The sequence below is a fragment of the Indicator indicator genome, chromosome 34 (genome assembly GCF_027791375.1).
Source record: "Indicator indicator isolate 239-I01 chromosome 34, UM_Iind_1.1, whole genome shotgun sequence".
Taxonomy (NCBI): Eukaryota; Metazoa; Chordata; class Aves; order Piciformes; family Indicatoridae; genus Indicator; species Indicator indicator.
The window spans coordinates 5,386,443-5,404,420 of record NC_072043.1 but is presented as its reverse complement, the minus strand read 5'-3'; the positions used below and the strand labels follow the sequence as shown (position 1 = coordinate 5,404,420).

General features: G+C 49.5%; 1 protein-coding gene across 3 annotated transcripts in view; it reads right to left on the bottom strand.

The window, feature by feature from the left end:
* LOC128978005 (protein CEPU-1) overlaps positions 1-17,978 on the bottom strand; it is a 459,628-nt gene that overhangs the window by 174,206 nt on the left and 267,444 nt on the right. The gene's annotated exons all lie outside the window — the stretch shown is intronic.

Genomic DNA, 17,978 nt, shown 5'->3' with positions numbered 1-17,978 from the left:
TACGTGAAATTAGGCTAATGGCTGTTAAGTGGTTAAGGCAACGCACATTGTCCATCTGCCGAGAAGGCTCGGGGCCCTTGTTCTCTTTCAAAGGCTAAGGAGGAAAAATAATCTGAGAGCTGCATGCTGTTAGTTTGAGAGCTCATAAAATGCTTTTCCTCCCTCTTTCCCTTCGCTTTTTTATTTCTTTTATCTCAGGCACTTTGCCTGTTGCAGCGTTAGGAACTTCTGGAAAGTGAGCTGCTGGCTCTTTTATGGTTATGATTTTTTGGGGGCATTGTGTTTTTAGATTGGGGTTGGGGTTTGTTTGTTTGTTCATTTTGTTGTGTTTTTTTATTTCTTCTTTTTTTTTTTTTTTTGACTGAAGGGAAGGGTGAGCCAGCAGGTTTCAGCAATGCCACAGCCACCAGCTGTTGCTGTTCTCCGATTCAGGCAGCAGCCCTCATTTGATAGCAGCCACATCAAGCACCAAAACCTTCTCACAGAGTGGTAAGGGCTGGAAGGGACCTCCAGAGATCATCAAAACTCCATCTCCCCCCTGTCAAGGCAGCTTCACCTACAGAAGCTCACACAGGAACACATCCCAGGTGGGTTTTTGAATGTCTCCAGAGATGGAGACTCTATCACCTATTCCTGTGCTCCACCAAACTTCAGTTAAAGAAGTTCCCCCTCATCTTTAAATGGAACTTCTTATGTTCAAGTCTGTGCCTGTTACCCCTTGTCCTGCCACCGGGCACCACGGAACAAAGACTGGAAGCTGTATAAATAAAACACCCAACTGACCAAAGCCAACCAGCTGAGTCACAAAAGTCAGCAGAAATGCTGAAGAGCAACAGGGAGATGCAGGGGAAGAGAGACCACCTGCCCTTTGCTGCCATGAATTCATGCTGCTGTCCATCCCCCCCAGAGAGGAGAAGGTGCCAGCAACGATGCTGGCACCCAAACAGCTGGGGAGCAGCCACGTCTGCCATGGGAGCTCCCCAAAAACCAGAGCCCACATCAGAAGAGGACCAGCTTTCCTGAAAAGCAGCCCTGGGGTGAGCCAGGCTCTGAGGAGGTGACCTGCAGGCAGGAAAGGGAAGGGGCCCTTGAGCTGAGAAATAACAGCCAAAACCCAGCTCTCTCCTCTAAGAGCTGCGGTGTCTCCAAGCAAGAAGGGTTATTTATGGGGACATGAGGAAGGAGAAGGCAGCTGAAGAGCATTTCTCATTTCCCTCCATTACTGCAGCAGCCCCACTTGAAATCCAACTTTATTTCTTCCTTCCCAAGCCAGGGAAAAAGGAAAAAAAAAAAACCAAACTCCACAAAGTCAGCCTTCTTCCCATGCTGTCCTCCTGATTTTGCCAGAGCTTAGCAGGGCTGCTTCAGACTCACAGCAGGAGAAACAAGCAGCAGTTGGCACCACCCAGAGAAAAAATTAGAATGTTTACCAGAGGGCTTGTCCCCACCTCTGCCCAAAGCTGCCCCTGTTGCTGCTCTGCCAAGGGGCTGCTGCTCCTGGGCATGGCTGAAGTATTCGTGCTTGCCACCTGCACCAGCTCCTGCTGGCCAGATCCCCATCTCCTGCTTCTCTCAACAGGTATCTGTGTGAGTTCTTCTCTCCTTCTACTGGATCTATCTTCATTCATTAGCCCTGCACAAGGTCCATAAATACACAGAGAGACACAGACACTGCGTGCGACGGCGGCTGGCGTGTGCGGAATGCAAGAGTGCTCGAGGGGGGAGGTTGGAATGCACAAAACCCCCAAGTTCTACTCATTCAGATTCAAAATCCTCCCCATCTTTTCATTTCACTGAACCACAGATTGGTAGGGGTTGGGTGAGACCTCTGGAATCACCCAGTCAAGGCCCCCAACTAAAGCAGGGTCACTCACAGCAGGTTGCACAGAATCAAAATGCCCAGGCAGGTTTAGAATCTCTCCAGAGGAGACTCCACAACCTCTCTGGGCAGCCTACTCCACGGCTCCAGCACCCTCACACCAAAGATGTTTCTCCTTAAGTTCAAGTGAAGCTTCCTGGGTTCTAGTTTATACACATTGCCTCTTGTCCTATCACTGGGCATCACCAAAAAGAACCCAGCCCCATCCTCTTGCCTCCCACCCTTTAGCTCTTGCTCAGCACTGAGCAGAGCCCCTCTCAGGCTGCTCTCCTCCATGCCAGACAGCCCCAAGTCTCTCAGCTTTTATCCTCACAGAGATGCTCCAGGCTCCTCAACACCTTCATGTCCTCTGCTGGAGACTCTCCAGTAGTTCCCTGTTCCTCTTGAACTGGGTAGCCCAGAACTGGACACAATGCTTCAGATGTGGCACCCCCAGGGCAGAGTAGAGGGTGAGGAGAGCCTTCCTCAACCTGCTGACCACACTCTTCTTGCCCCCAGGAGTCCATTGACTTTCTTTGCCACAATACTTGCCCCTCCTGGGCTCTTCCTGAACCTAACCCCAAAACACCCCATCCAGGCTCTGCTTTTTGGGGAAGAGACAAGCAAGAAGGCAACGAAGCTGAGGAGGAAGTGCTGAGCGCAGAACGAAGCAGCTGAAGGCTGGAACAAGCCCCACAATGAGATGTTCAGCTCGTGTCCTGCAGCTCTGCACCTGCTTGTGCTGACAGATAAACGCCTGTCGTGCAAAGCTGCCAGGGATTACAGCAAGGAGAGCGGGATTGGGGGAAATTTGCCTGGATTTGGCCAAGCAGTGTGGAAAACTTCTGCTGGTAGAGCAGTCTCCATCAGAGGGAGAGGGGGAGTCAGCTTCTGCAATGATTTTTCTTTTTTTTTTTTTTTTGATGCTGGCAAACCCCCTGCTTTGACACATTTATGCCTGCACGTCTGTGCTGCTTGCCAGTCCTGCTTTATTCACAAGCTGGTAGGAGCTATTAAGCTACCCTAGCAGAAGTCTGACACCAGGAGAGTTTTGTGTGAATAGCATATCCTGGAAAATCTGCAGGATAGAGAACATCTGAAAATCAGGTTAAGGGATAAGCACTGACAAGCCCTGACTGGAGAAATGAGAGTTGCTCATTCTAACACCTGTGAGACCTGAAGCACTGCTCTGCTTTTCCCCCCAAAACGATGCTGAAGCAGGGCAGCAGCACATGAGCCATGGGGAAGAGCAGAAGGAGGTGGTGATGTGCAAGCTGAAAGGCACCCAGACGAACTGTAATAGAATCACAAAACTGGTTTGGTAGGAAAAGACCTCTAAGATCGCTGAGTACAACGATCAACACCATCATAGCCACTAAACCATGTCCCCAAGTGCCATGGCCACACATCTCTTGAACACCTCCAGGCATGGGGACTCCACCACCTCCCTGGGCAGCCTGTTCCAATCTCTGACCAGTCTCGCAGCAAAGAAATTTTTCATATTTCCAACCTAAAGCTCCCCTGGCACAATTTCAGGCCATTTCCTCTCCTTCTATCACCTGATACTAGGGAGAAGAAACCAATCACAACCTCACTGCAACCTCCTCTCAGGGAGTTGTAGAGCAATGAGGTCTCCCCTCAGCCTCCTTTTCTCTAGACTAAACACCCCCAGTTCCCTCAGCTGCTCCTCCCCAGCCCTGTTCTCCAGATCCTTCCCCAGCTTTGTTGCCTTTCTCTGGACATGCTCCAGCACCTCAATGTCCTTCTTGGAGTGAAGGGCCCAAGCCTGAACCCAATATTCAAGGTTCAGCCTCACCAGTGGCAAGCACAGAGTATTTTCTAGACCATACAACCTGCACCCAGAGCATTGTGAACTTCCATCTGAATTCCCTGAAGACATTCAAGATCAGGTTGGACAAGGCTCTGAGCAACCTAATCTAGCTGAATAAGTCCATGCTTACTGCAGGGGGGGTTGGACTAAATGACTTTTAAAAGTCTCTTCCCACCCAAACCATTCCACAATTCTCTGAGTTTTGGGGGAAAGCTGTCAGGACACAACCTGCAGGAAGCCTTCTCCGAGGAGCTCTTAGCTTTAACGTGCTGCCAGGGAGCATATGCAATAAAGGGAAGTATTATAGTGCTCTGCTTCTGATCATCAGTGGTGTTGAAGGGTTTTCTTGGCCTTAGTCACTAGCAAACTTGGCAAGAGGCTCCCAAGCATAGAGCTGGCAGTTGTAGGAAAGAGGGTGGCTTTATTCAAGACATGAAAATCCAAGGAGATGGCTTTGGACTAAAGCTGATGGGGGAGAAAAGTGAAAGGAAACATCCTCCTGTGCACAGCAGCTGCTTCAGAGACAGCAAGGAAGATCTGTGGAGCTGAGGGTGTGCTTGAAGAAGAGTTTTTGCCAGGCTGTAGGATCACAACCTGGCTGGAACAGGACCAAGGAGGGCAGGCTCCACCTTTTTCCTTGGCTTGCTTTAAGAATAGGAAGCTTTGACCCCCTCCTCTCTTCCCAGAGGGGAACAGTGAGGCAGCAGGAGATGCTCATAGCCTGCAGCCTCACTGGTGGGACAGGAAATTGCTCTGTCCCTGCTGGGATCTGCAACCTAGGTCGCTAAGGAGAGTGATGGATGAAAGGGAGGGAGAGGAGGAGGAAGCTGCATCCTAAGGCTCTGCAGCAGCAAATGGCTTCGGCGATTAGCACTGAGTGGGCAGTTGTGTACCACTCTGGATTTTCTGCCTGTTTCATCACCAGCAGTGACTCAGGAATATTCTTCATCGCCCTCAAGCGAGGAGATGATCATTTTCTGCCACTTGAGATGAAGCTAATTTTATAGCAGCTTAGAGAGAGAGAGAGAGATGTCATGTGCTGATTTCTGTACTGCCTGCATCACCCATCAGCACAGCACGGCAGGGCTGGAGGTGCTGACTGCTCAAAGTGCTACCACCTGATACCAGGAGACAAACACTGGGGGTTGTTTAGAGCTGCAGGGGAGGTTTAGGCTGGATGTTAGGAAGAAATTCTTCACAGAAAGAGTGATTGAAATGGGCTGCCCAGGGAGGTGGTGGAGTCACCATCCCTGGAAGTGTTTAAAAGAAGACTGCATGAGGCACTTAGTGCCATGGTTTAGTTGATTAGATGGTGTTGGGTGATAGGTTGGACTTGATGATCTCAAAGGTCTTTTCCAACCTGGTTAATTCTGTGATGCTGAAAGATGAGAGGAGAGGAGCAGTACAGGATGGAGACTTCAGAGGAGAAAGACAACAGCATCCCCTCACCAGTCAGGATTGTTAGGAGGTTTGCCTGAAGGTTTGGAATGTGATCCTAATAGGACAAGCATGCTGAGCAAGATGGATGGGCTCAGAGGACAGATTTCTCCCACTCAAATCCAACCTAGTCCCAGAGAGACCAAATTTACTGAAGCCTGATGCTTGAGGAGCCCACACTCCAACAAAAACCCCATGCCTGGTGCCAGTGCCAAATTGCTCCCTTGGCTCATCAAAGCCCAGGACAGGCTGAGCTCCCCATTTCATCCTACCTGTGCATCCCACGGGGCTGGGAAGACATGGCAGAGGAACCAGTGCCACCACCAGCACTGCAGCTGGACTCCCCAGGATGCTGGCTGGGAACCCAGCAGCCCTGCAGCCACACTCTGATAGGTTTTCTTGCTCATTGATCAGGCTCATTTATTTCTTTTCGAGATGGAAAAGCTGCCTTCACACCAGGTCCTGGCAACGCCTCGCCGGGCTCCCAGCGCGAAGCTGTGGTCTCCCAGCCGCCGGCCGGCAAGCCATTCCTTGACAGCCCTGGCTTCAGGAACTAACTGGCTGTGGGAGCTGAGTTTGCAGGGGAAACAGAGCGGTTCTGCCAGCTTTTAGTGACAAAAGGAGTGTTTATAACAGGCCTGCTGACAGCTGTCCGAATGCCACATTTATTTACAAAACGTTAGTTAAATTACTGACAGTTGGCGCTGCGAAGGGAAGCTGAGAGGAAGAGCTGACACCTCCCCATCACCCTGATTCAGCAGCCCCACGGGGTTCCAGCCTCCCTTTCCCAAACCCCTTGAGCTCAGGATATCGTTCTGCACCTTCTCTTCCCACTGAACCTGGGAGAGATTCAGGCTGCAGCTCCTCTCTGTACCTGGAGGGTTGGGTTCCAGCACGGTGAGTAAAGTTTCTCCTGACCAACACATTGACATCAAGCCTTCAAGCCTCTTCTGGAAGGGCTAAGGGGATATTTATGACACAGAATCCCAGCATGGGGGTTGGAAGGCAGCTCTGAAAACCATATAGTACAACACCCCTGCTATACTAGGAGAGAATCATAGAATCACAGAAGGGCTTAGTTGGAAGGGACCTTAAAGATCATTTGGTTTCAACCCTCCTGCCACAGGCAGGGACCCCTCATGCTAAACCAGGTTGCTCAAAGCCTCATCCAGCCTGGTCTTAAACAATTCCAGAGACAAGGCATCCACAACATCCCCAGGCAACCTGTTCCTGTTTCTCACCACCCTCATAGTAAAAGAGCTTCTTAACGTCTAATCTATACTTAGCCTGCTCTAGGATCACCTAAAGTAACTCACACAGCAGCATTGTCCACCCAGTGATCTCTGCAGACCTTGGCTGTCTGTTGAGATTCCTTAGGGCTGTGCCATTTCAATGGATGAAGGTCACCAAGTGAAGCTCTGCGTGGCCAGAAATGCCTGGCATGCTGTTTTCAGAGGTGGCTGAGGTGAAGGGCCCCACATCTCACTAGACAATGTCAACAGTCTGTGTGCTGCTGGCTTCAAACCAGCAAGGAAATGGCAGCTGCGCCACAAGCCAAGGACAGAGAGAGAAATTTAGGAGACCCAGCTGATACGCACCAGTGGAGGCATCTCCCTCAACCAACCACCTTTATGATGAAGTAATAACAACCCAAGGCAAGATTTTAACCTTCTGGCCATGCCCTCCCCAGCCACAGCACACAAACATCCAGAGAGGGGAGAGGCTTCTTTTCCTTTCATGAGTACACCAAGTCAAGGCTAAGGGATGCCTTTTGCTCCTCCTGTGTGTAGAGGACTAAATCACATCTCTTACACATTCACATCGACTTTGATTCAAAGCAGAACAGCTCCTCCGAGTAGAAGAAAGCAACAGGAAAGATGACAAAATAATAAATAAAAAAAAAAAAAAATAGAAAAGACTCCAAAATGTGAAGCAGTTCAAAGATGAGAAGGGAAAAGACCTTTTTTGAGCTGAAAAGAAAACTCTGTGTATCATGAAATCCTTCCCTTCTGAGGCTGAATGGAATCAAAATTGCACTGTTTCCTATAAGGCATGTTAAAGCCTCACTACAGCTTAATAAAAGCATTTCCTCTTGAATTTGACAAGATAATTCAATGAACTCATAAACTCAGATTAAAAGCAAGAAATACTTTTTTCCCTTTCTACCAACCAAACCCAAATCTGCGCCTCCCCCCCCCCAACCCCCCCAACAGGGCAAATTCTAAACTAGATATTTCCCAGCTAAAGTATATACAAAAGAAATGGATTTTTTTTAAGTGAAAATATCTGCTTCAGAAGTTAAAAAAAAAATAAATTGTATTTTCTTACTACAAGTCAGATATTCGAATAAAAGCACAAGAGGAAATTGTTTGCCCACTGAATCATAATGCAAGGTAAGCATCAAACCTGTAGAGACATGGAAAATGCTTGCTCAATTATTCCCCTGGGTCATTCTTCCTTTGAACTTCATGCTGGACTATAAAAGGATGCAAGATAATAAAGATTACCTTGGACTAAAGCCCTGTGATTTACTGAATTTGGAGGATTTGGGTAAGAATCTAAACATATCTTCAAACACCAGTTCTGTGCTTATGGATTTCATTGAATGGTTTGGGTTGGAAGGGACCTTGAAAATCATCCAGTTGCAATTCCCCTGCCATGGGCAGGGACACCTCCCACCAGCCCAGGTTGCTCAGGACCTCATCCAGCCTGGCCTTGAGCACTTCCAGGGAAGAGGCATCCACAGCCTCCTTGGACAACCTGTTCCACCCTCACTGAGGAATTTCTTCCTAACAACCAATCTAAATCTACCCTCCTCAAGCTTATCTGTAGGTTCCAAACCATCTGGAGATTCAGAAGTGGCTCTGAAACTGGAGCTGCTCTGTTATTCTTGTGTACCTTAGAGAATTTGTTTTTGTTACCTTGTGCTTCTTTTTTAGATGTGTAAAGAACCTAAGTCTGAAAAACGCAGGTTTTGGTGACCAGCAGATGTGAAGCTGGGAAAGTTATGATCCCCCACATGGGGAAAAAGAATCATAGAATTGTTAGGGTTGGAAGGGATCTCAAGGATCATCTAGTTCCAGCTCCTCACACTATATCAGATTGCCCAGTGCCATATCCAGCTTGGCCTTAAAAACTTCCAGGGATGAGGCTTCCACCACCTCCCTGGGCAACCTGTTCCAGAGTCTCACCACCCTCATGGTGAAAAACTTCTTCCTAACATCCAATCTGAATCTACCCATTTCTATCTTTTTTTTTTTTTTCATTCCCCCCAGTCCTATCACTCCCTGACACCCTCAAAAGTCCCTCCCCAGCTTTCTTGTAGCCCCCTTAAGATACTGGAAGGCCACAAGAAGGTCTCCTTGGAGCCTTCTCTTGTCCAGACCAAATAGCCCCAACTCTTTCAATCTGTCCTGAGGGGGGAGAGGCAGGGGGGGGGAAGAAAAAAACATTTGAAAAGAGGAAAAAATAATATCACAGGCCCCAAAATCCCAAGTAATGACTGTTTGGATCCTGTCCGGAGCTCTGCACGTGTCTGATAAAACAGACGCAGGTGTCAGAGCCATTTGTGGTTGCAGGCTCAGAGCCGGTCAAAATCTCCCATCTCTGGGAAAAAAACAAAACCTGTGATATTTCACCAGCTGCTCATGTTGGAAGGTGCTTTTATTCCTTATTTACTCGGTCCTCATTGACATGCAGAGCTGGACTTGCACGTCTCCCATTTGACCCTTGGTGTCCTTTCCTATTCAGCACTCGCCCCAAAGGTGTACCCACCTTCAGACCAGGCTCAGCTCTCCAGACCTCCTCTCTATCTCACTGACACTACCTTTTCCAGGGGACAATCCAGCTGCAAAGTCAAGTTTGCCTTCAGTCATCCTGCACCCACCCATTTGCTCTTTGCACCTCCTCCTCCTCTCTTTGCATCTAAACTAATAAATGCTTCCCAGCATGACTGCTGGTGGTGAGAGCCAGCACTGCTCATAGCCAGCTGAGGAATCCTTATTTTAAGGCAAGATTTTTAATATACAAAATCCCAGCATGGTAGGGACTGGAAGAGACCTCTGGAGAACATTGAGTTCAACTCCCCTACTAAAGGAAGTTCAGCTAGATCAGGTTGTACAGGATCACAATGTCCAGGTGGGTTTTGAAAGTCTCCAGAGAAGGAGACTCCACAACATCTCTGGGCAGCCTGCTGCAGGGCTCCAGCACCCTCACAGTAAAGATATTTCTCTTAAAATTTAAGTGAAACCTCCCGGGTTCCAGTTTGTACCCACTGACTACTGGCCACCACTGAGAAGAGCCTGGCCCCATCCTCCTGACCTCCACCCTTTATAGCTCCTGATGAGCATTGAGAAGATCCCCTCTCAGGCTGTTCTTTTCCTGGCTAAACAGCTTCTCCTAATCAGGAAGATGCTCCAACCTCCTCAGCATCTTTGTGGCCCTCCACTGGACTCTCTCCAGTAGCTCCCTGTCTCTCTTGAACTGGGGAGCACAGTACTGGATACAACAGTCCACGTGTGGCATTGCTAGTACGGAGTAGAGTGGGAGGAGAACCTCTCTTAACCTGCTGGCCACACTCTTCTTAACTGCACTCCAGAACACCATTGACCTTCTTGGCCACAGGGGCACAGTACTGACAAAGGGACACATGCTACTGATTAAAGCATCTCTGGCACTTCAGCAGATTCTGCAGCATCCAGACAGCTAAACTGGTGCCTCAGACTTGGCTCCTTCACAGCTTTTGCACCCCTGAAATCCAAACCTGGGGAGAGCAGAAGGTATTTCCTTTGTGCTTTGCTTTGCAAAGCAACCAGGAGCAGACTCTTTCTGCTGGGACCTTCCTGCATTGTTATTCCAGAGGCAAGGCAGTCAGGGTGTGAGTATCGCAGCAAGCTGAAAACTCTCTCTTCCAACCTGATGCACAGTCCATTACGGTTAGGATAAAGATTCCAGAAGACTTTAATGAGCCCCGGACCAGCCCCTTTGTCAGCATAAATCTCTCTGTGTCGTTAGTGGGACTGCATTTCCCTGCTTGCCTGCTTGTTTGGCTCTCTGCTCTCATTACAATGTCTATCAGCCCTGTCTCCCACCCATGCAGTTGTATTAGCTCCTTCCTGGTCTTTCTCCCTTCTCCTGGAGGAAAATAAAGGTGTCTGACCTAAACCTGGCAGGTCCAGACAGGTCTGGGAGGAGGGAAGAACAATTCTAGATCAAGAGGAGGCTTCTTCCAACAGGAGGAGTTGGAGTAACGCCACTGAAACCAGAAGAGACAACAATTTGAGCAAGCTGAAGAAGATGCATCCCCAATCCACCTCTCATGGACACACCCACGGAGCTGCCCACTCACAGTGTGCAATGCTGTCAGCCCTGTGGTCATTGCCCAGAGGTCTCTGCCAAGGCGGAACAGAGCAGCATGGGGACTGCACATAGGGATGGCCATGAGCTAGAGATGAGACCAGTTACTGTCCCTTGGATTGTCACACACAAGTGCTTAGATCCAAGGCTTAGGTTAGCTCAGGGACATGATGAAAGCAGCTTTTCAGCAGAGAAGGCCTTTGAGTAGACCTGCAGTTGAAGGAATTCCTGGTCTGCAATCTCTGATTTTTCCTTCAGCTCCTCCTTGATGACCACCCACCTGCCAAGCAGCTCTGCAGTACCCCAACCATCCACCATTTACCCCTTAAATGACAATCCCTTGGCACCTCCAACTGAACAACTGTCACAGTAGCCCCTTCAAACTCCCGGCAAGGGCAGGACAGCAGTGGACAGCTGTGGTGCCCTCCAGTAGGACACTCTTTACATTTTCCTTACAGAGGGACACATCCTGCCATAAAAAAGACTGCAAGGCAAGCAGATGACTCACGGAGCCAGTGAAAGGAAGTGCTGCGATTGCCGCACACAGATCCACACTCTGAGAGGACCTAGGAGGGTGCCTCACATGACATGAGGAGCTGATAACAGGGCTAAGAGCTGAACCTCCATTTCACCACCTCAGCCTAGCCATTAGAAATGTCACCTCAGCCACTGGCCAGCTCTGTCACCTGCAAGCTTGCTCTGCCCACCCTTCCTCCTTGCCTTTCTAACAGGATTGTAGAATCACAGAATTGATTTGGTTGGAAAAGCCCTCTAAGATCATCAAGTTTAGCCATCAGCCCAGCACCACCTTGCCACTAAACCATGTCCCAAAGTGCCATGGCCACACGTTTCTTGAACACCTCCAGGGACTGTGTCTCCACCACCTCCCTGGGCAGCCTGTTCCAGCGTCTGACCACTCCTGTAGTAAACAGGTTTTTCCTCATCTCCAACCTAAACCTCCCCTGGTGCAACTTCAGACCATTTCCTCTCCTCTTATCATCTGATATTAGAGAGAAGAGACCAACCCCCCACCTCACTCCAACCTCCTTTCAGGCACTTGTAGAGAGCAATGAAGTTTGTACTCAATCCCTTTTCTCTAGGCTGAGCAACTCCAGTTCCCTCAGCTGCTCCTTCACCAGCTCTGTTCTCCAGACCCTTCCCCAGCTTTGTTGCTGGACACACTCCAGCATCCCAACATCCTTATAGTAAAAGGACCCAAACTGAACCCAGTATTCAAGGTGTGCCCTCACCAATACAGGAGCACAATCACTTCCCTACTCTTCTATACTTCTTCCTCCCCATTGGCCCTTCCCATCCCAGAGGAGTAGGGTCCACGTTTGTTTGACTTAAATCTCACAAGGACTGGTAAATTGGATTGGAGATGTTTTAACTCTACAATGGAGACAAGAGCTCCAGGAAAAAAAAAAAAATGCTTGCTCCCTGAGAGACCTCAGTCCAGAAAGTGAACCAGAGGCAGCAGTTCTATGAGGAGAGCTATAAAGGGAAACCCTCTTCTAGCAGAGCAATCAAGAGCTTGTCTCATCTCAGATGGAAATTGCACTCAGGGGAAAAAAAAAAAAAAAAAAAAGATAAAAAAAAAGAAGAAAAAAAAATGTAATCCATGCATATGACAATCCCCCCCCCTCACTTTAAGCTGATTCCATCTCAGAGATGGGAAAGAGGTGGGGGAAGATTTGCTGACATATCACTTTAGCAATAAACTCCTCTTTCAGAAAGATGCCATCACAAGCAGAGCGATCGACTCAGCAGTCACCAACAGCCGCCAGCAGCACACGTGGGCAGTGCAGGACTGCTGCAGCCCCACTGCTGGGAGGTCTCCATGGGCTGAGGAGAGCATCACGGGCTTCAATAAGGCCCAGTGCAAGGGTCTGCATTTAGGTCAGGGTAACCCTTGATATCAATACAGACTGGGGGGTGATGAGATTGAGAGCGGTCCTGCAGAAAAGGATTTGGGGGTACTGGTGGGGAAGGAGCTGGATAGGAGACAGCATTGGGCACTAGCAGCACAGAAGGCCAAAGGCAGCCTGGCCTGCATCAAAAGCAGTGTATCACTGTATATCAGAGGTTGGAAGGGACCTCAAGAGATCATCAGGTCCAACCTCTCTGCCAGAGCAGGATCACCCAGGGTAGTCTGCACAGGAGTGCACCCAGGTGGGTTTGGAAAGTCTCCAGAGAAGGAAACTTCACAACCCCCCTGGTCAGCCTGTTCCAGGGCTCTGTCACCCTCACTGTAAAGAAGTTTCTCCTCATGTTGAGATGAAATCTTCTATGTTCAAGTTTGAACCCATTGTTCCTTGTCTTATCACTGTGAACCACCCAAAAGAGCCTGGCCCCCTCCACTTGACCCCTACCCCTCAGCTATTGATAGACATTGATCAGATCCCTCTCAGCCTTCTCTTCTCAAGACTAAATGGCCCCAGGGCTCTCAGTCTCTCTTCACAGGGGAGATGCTCAAGTCCCCTAAGCATCCTCCTGGCTCTCCCTTGGACTCTCTCCAGCAGGTCTCTGTCTCCCTTGAACTGGGGAGCCCAAAACTGGACACAGTATTCCAGGTGTGGTCTCACCAGGGCAGAGTAGAGAGGTAGCAGAACTTCCCTAGACCTGTTGAGAAAAACAATGATGCTTCTGCAGGTGGTCAGAGATGGAGAGAGGGGATCCTGCCCCTCTGCTCTGGGGAGACCTCACCTGCAGTGCTGCGTCCAGCTCTGGGGCCCCCAGCATCTTGAGATGAGTGCACTGATGGAAGCAGAAACTCAAGTGCTAGCACTCAGTACTGCTCCTGTTGGCACTGATTTCCCTAGCAAGGGTGAGGATGCAGGACAACTTGCTCTCCTTCTTCACCTTCATATAGAAGGGCCACCACAACCCCGAATTTATAAAGGAGAAGGAAGGTTTGAAAGAGAAAGGGAGCACACTAAATACTGAAACAGTCAGGAGAATCAACTTTGGTTGTTAATATCTACTGAGTTGGCACTTAGCTTCATTCTCAGCCTATGCCCACAGGACCACTGGGGGCTAGTCCCACCCAATCTCAAGTGCTCAGAAGTTCTTCACTGCTCAGTAACCAAGGAAAGCAAAGTAAATAAACCTTGGCTTCTGCAGCCTGCACTTGGGAAGTGGGCAGAGCAGCAGTCAGGAGCTTCAACCTATGCTGTGGGTTGAGACTGAAATAAATAATTGTACTAAGATAACAGAATCGAAGTATGGTAGGAGTTAGAAAGGACCTTTGGAGATCATCTAATCCAACACCTCTGCCAGACCAGGCTCAGCCACAGCAGGTTGCAGAGGAAGGCATTCAAGCAAGTTTTGAGTGTCTCCAGAGATGGAGACTTCATCACTTCTCTAGGCAGCTTATTACAGTGCTCTGCTGGATAAAAAATACATAGTGATAATCCTGGAGACCATCAGCATGGGGTAAGTATTTCCTGGCAGCAGTGTCCTACAGCCTGAGCCCTGAGGAAGGCAATTCACTTTGACCTGGTAATAAGGAGTTGGGTGGTTGTGCAAGGCTGGAGGGAGTTGGCCAGGCAGGGCAGGGCAGGAGATGGGAGAGCTGTGATAAGCAGCATGTAAATCAGGGTGTCCTTGGGGGTGTGGGAAAGTGCTGGAGAAGCACCACTCCCTCTCTGGGGTAATTGCAGCTCCTACCACCAGCAGAGTGGGGGAGTGGGGAGCCTTGGGCAAAACAGACAGCGACCTGGGCAGCTAGCAAATGAGCTTTAGCAATCACGGCTGGACCTTCTCATGAAACACTGTCTTGTGTTCTTTATTTGCACAGGAGCCCAGCCCCGCACTGAGCAGTGCCCTGTGAGCCTTCCATCACTCAGCCCTGAGGCTATAGGGATTGCCAGCACTGTAAGAGAGCCCTGAGTGGCTTCCCCTACCCCTTGCCAGCCTTTTCTGCACTCATCGACTGCAAACCACAAAAGCAGCTGCCCAAAACCTCAGTGGAGAATCCTCATCACTCAAGCCCTGGCAGGAACAGGGGCATGAATGACTCCCCAAAACCTGCTCTGGAGCACACTGCCCTGTTATCCATCACAGACCAGCCCTGTTTTCCCATCTTACACAATACAAACTCTTCCCATGGATAAAAGGGGAAAAGATGGAGCAGCAAAGAGTCACAGAAAACAGACTCGTTCCTGTGATAGATTCTCTTTGGCTTGGCAAACAATCACTTTCTGTTTGCATCCATCAAACAAACATGCTTGATTTTGTTTTGTTTCACAGCCAAGTTATCATTTCTCCAAAATTATTTCAAGAGCACAACAGGAGCAAAATAAATTTGCAAACCAAGCTTAGGTAAACCATGGCAGATCTCAGTGGCAATGTGCATGGTCTCTATTAAAAGCCTGAGGTGGAAGCATCAGGGTTAAAAAACAGTGAAGCTTTGAGTAGTGTCAAACTCAGATTTGACTTCTAGCATCAGAATCAAAGGGGGAATAAACAAAGACGTTGCATCACCCTGCCAAAAACCCCAAAGACAGAGAGGAAGGAGCCTGTGAATGAAGTGGCTCTCACCCTACAGCCAGATCTGGGGTGCCAGAGAATTTGAGGGAGGCACCTGCAAATTTGGGGGGGATATCAATCACACAAGTGCCTGTGCATGCTGATGGGATCAGCACAGCCTTGCCGTGGAAAGTGCTGACTGATGCCAATTAAAGTGAAATCATAATCAAGCCATTTGTTTTGGTGCTGAGAGAACTGTTCCAAAGGTCTCAGCAGCGCCTGGACTCGGTTCAAGTGCCTGATGAAAGTTCAGCTTGGGTCCTCTCCAGCATGAACCGTTCGTTACTGGTCTGGCTGTGGTGGGAAGGGATGCAGAGTGACTGTATCCTCATGACGTGGCCTTGTGAGCTCCAGCAAGACAGCCAGCCCTGACCTTCCTACACCTGTGAGCCCTTGGTGGAACCCCAAGAGCAGGAGCAGCCCCAGCTCAGGCCCCAACACATGCATCAGTATAAACACCAAGCTGCTGGACCCAGCACCCACAAACCCTTGTCCTATTCCTGCAGCTTTTGCTGCATCTAGGAGTAAATCCTGCCCCTTCTATCCTAGATGGTAGCTCTATCCCAAGGTCTAAACCCAGATTTCAATGATCTAAAGTGATCAATTTTAAGTGATCTAAAGTGCTGGTACCAAAGCAAGACACATGACTTCACCCTCCAGCAGACATCACGAGACACAAGGAAACATCTGAATGTCTCTGGTCCTAAACTGACTCCTGATGGTAGCTTTATGGGTTTGCAGGGACCAAAGTCTGAGCCCTTCACAGTGAAGAAGTCTCCCCACATTCATCAGTCCAGTTTCTTTCTCCAGCATCAAGTGAGCTCTGCTTGGAGGGGCAGCAGGGATGGAGCTGAAATGAGCCTCCTTGACAGGCCACCACTGCTCAGCAGCAGCTGGGGGTCCACCCCAGATAAAATAAACCATTTCCTACAGCCAAGCCCTCTTCTCCCTTAGCAGGGACAATTCCCACATGCTTCAGAGGAGCAGCAACTTCTGCTGCTAAGTTGTCAGCTTGCTCTACCTTTTGTTGGCTATGAGAAACTCAAGATGAGGCCTCTAGAAACATCTCTTCCCTTTCCATATCCTTGGCTGCAACTCACTGTCCTCCCACCTCACGTGGAAATAAATGGGCAAAGAGGAGGTACTATTCTATTTTTCCCTCCCTGGCTGCCACCCTTGCAGGGCTGGGGTGGGGGCAGAGCTAAAGTCTTTCTGCTGGGCAGGAGGTGCCCAGGAGCAGCAGCATTGCTATTCTGAACAAGTTAACTCCTCCACAAAAGATCGATGGCTGCGCTGGGCTGGGAGGGGAGCAGGCAGGAAGATTCACGCTTCCTTGATTCCTTCCTCTGGATGAATGTGGTTTTCACATGCACTTCTCTCAGCTCCTGCCACAACACTGTGGGGACTGGGACCTACTAGGGGGGGACAATTGTGGGCTAGATTAACCACTCCCACCTCAAAACAGAAGGAAAATGCTGGTGCAAAACACAGCCCTCCACCTCTCCAGCTACCAAACCAGTGCACCAAGCCGGCAGCAGCAGCGAGCCATTTATTTCCAAGATCCAAGAGCAATGCTCACTCCAGGGGCAGGAATTTCATTGGCACAACAGGAACATCAGCAGAACACTTTACACAGCAAAGCCTGTGTGTCCATCTCCTGGGGCATACTTGTATAGACCAGCTGCCCATGTAGGCATACAGACATGCCTTGCCACCAGAACAACTTCCCCAGCTGTGCTGGGGTGAGCACACAGCAGCTCTGGGGTGATGACAAGCCACTGCCTGCCCTCTCTCCCTGGGACCATCTCCTAGGAGCAGGCCTGCTTCTCACCAGCCTTCATGGACAGAAGGAAAGCATCCCTCCTGCTGACTCACCTCAGCTTTCCTTCATCCTCTATCGAGCATCCAGGGCTCTGCCCTGGCATCATCTGTGCCAGAACCCCTTTGCAGGCCCCCATCAGAGCACAAGCAACTCTCCTCTTTCCAGTAAGTTTGCAGGGCACCAGTGTCTTTGCCACGCTGCTGCTACATCCCTCCCATGTATTTTGCTGCCTAGACCTCCAGTAACCCAACCCCCTCCCCTCTCTGATACCCCATGGCAAGATCCATAAGATTTTCAGTGCTTGAGTTGTTCAGTGAGCCGGGAGAGAAAAGGAGCTACCTTTAAGTCAAACTCAGGAAGGCAAATTCCTAGGAGAAACACACCACCCTTCCCCCTTAGCCACCTATTTCCAAGCCTCTTTTCCATAGAATCATAGAATTATTTAAGCTGTAAAAGACCTTCAAGATCATGGAATCCAACCATTAAACCTCCTGTACAGACTCTAACCATTAACCCTACTCTACCAAGTCCACCACTAAGCCATATCCCCAAGCACCACATCCACACAGCTTTTAAACACACCCAGGGATGGTGACACAACACAAAACAAACCCTGGGGTCGTGCAAGGGATGGATTAAAAGAGACATTTGGCTGCAAACGGACAAGTTGCAGGAAATAATCTCCTCCTCCTGATACTTTCAAGAGCTGTCTGGATGCATTCCTTCATGACCTGCCCTAGGTGATCCTCTTTTGCCTGGGGGGTTGGACTCGATGGTCTCTGGAGGTCCTTTCTAATCCCTAATCCATACCGTTCTACGCTTCCATGATTACATAAAACACACACGGAGAGGATTCACACATCCAGGGGCTAAACCAAGCCGCGGTTTAAGTCTTCCCACCGCTTCAGGAGAGAGACCTGGCTGAGAATTCCTCCTGAGGTTTTCTTCTATTTTTTTTTTCCCTGCCCTGGCTTGGCCCTGCTCCACTCGCTGGCGTAAAGCAGGAGTGCGGCGCTGAGCGCACACACCCAGCTGGCCCCGCAGATGTTCGTGTCACCTATGCAAGAAAGTCACTCCCCAGCACACCAGACTTGCGAGTGCCGCTTCCCAGAGCCGCAATTAAGCCCTGCCTTTTGATATATTTT